A 462-nucleotide genomic window follows, 5' to 3' on the forward strand; every position below is an offset into this window, starting at 1 on the left:
TTTTCTTCCTTGTTTTTGCTTTGGATTTTGTTTTGGTTACTTTGTGCTGCTCTAACAGAAAATACCACAAATGGGTGACTTTAACAAACAGGGATTTATTCCCTTACAGTTTTGGAGCCTAAAAGTCTGAGTTCAAAGTGCCAAGCTCTAGGGGCTTGGTGAAGGCCCCTCAACCCTGGGCTTCAGCTCTACCTCTTGCTCCCAGCCCACTGAAGCTGGAGACTTCTCTTCATTCAGGCAGCTGCTGGCTGCTGAGACTAACAAGCCCAAGGTCGACAAATAAAATCGCACACTCCCAATATTACCAAACAACATGGTAGGCCACTAGTTCAAGTTCAGAGACAGTCCCAAGATCAGCAGGAAACATGGCAGGTTGCTAAATGAAGACACCGCTATGTGCAGGGTCCAAGCATGCTAAAAAACTAGAGACCTTCCTCAAAGCTGCTGCTTTTTTGTTGGAAA

Source organism: Orycteropus afer, unplaced genomic scaffold (genome assembly GCF_000298275.1).
Source record: "Orycteropus afer afer isolate SDZICR_OR568_19922 unplaced genomic scaffold, OryAfe1.0 scaffold00739, whole genome shotgun sequence".
NCBI classification, from domain to species: Eukaryota; Metazoa; Chordata; class Mammalia; order Tubulidentata; family Orycteropodidae; genus Orycteropus; species Orycteropus afer.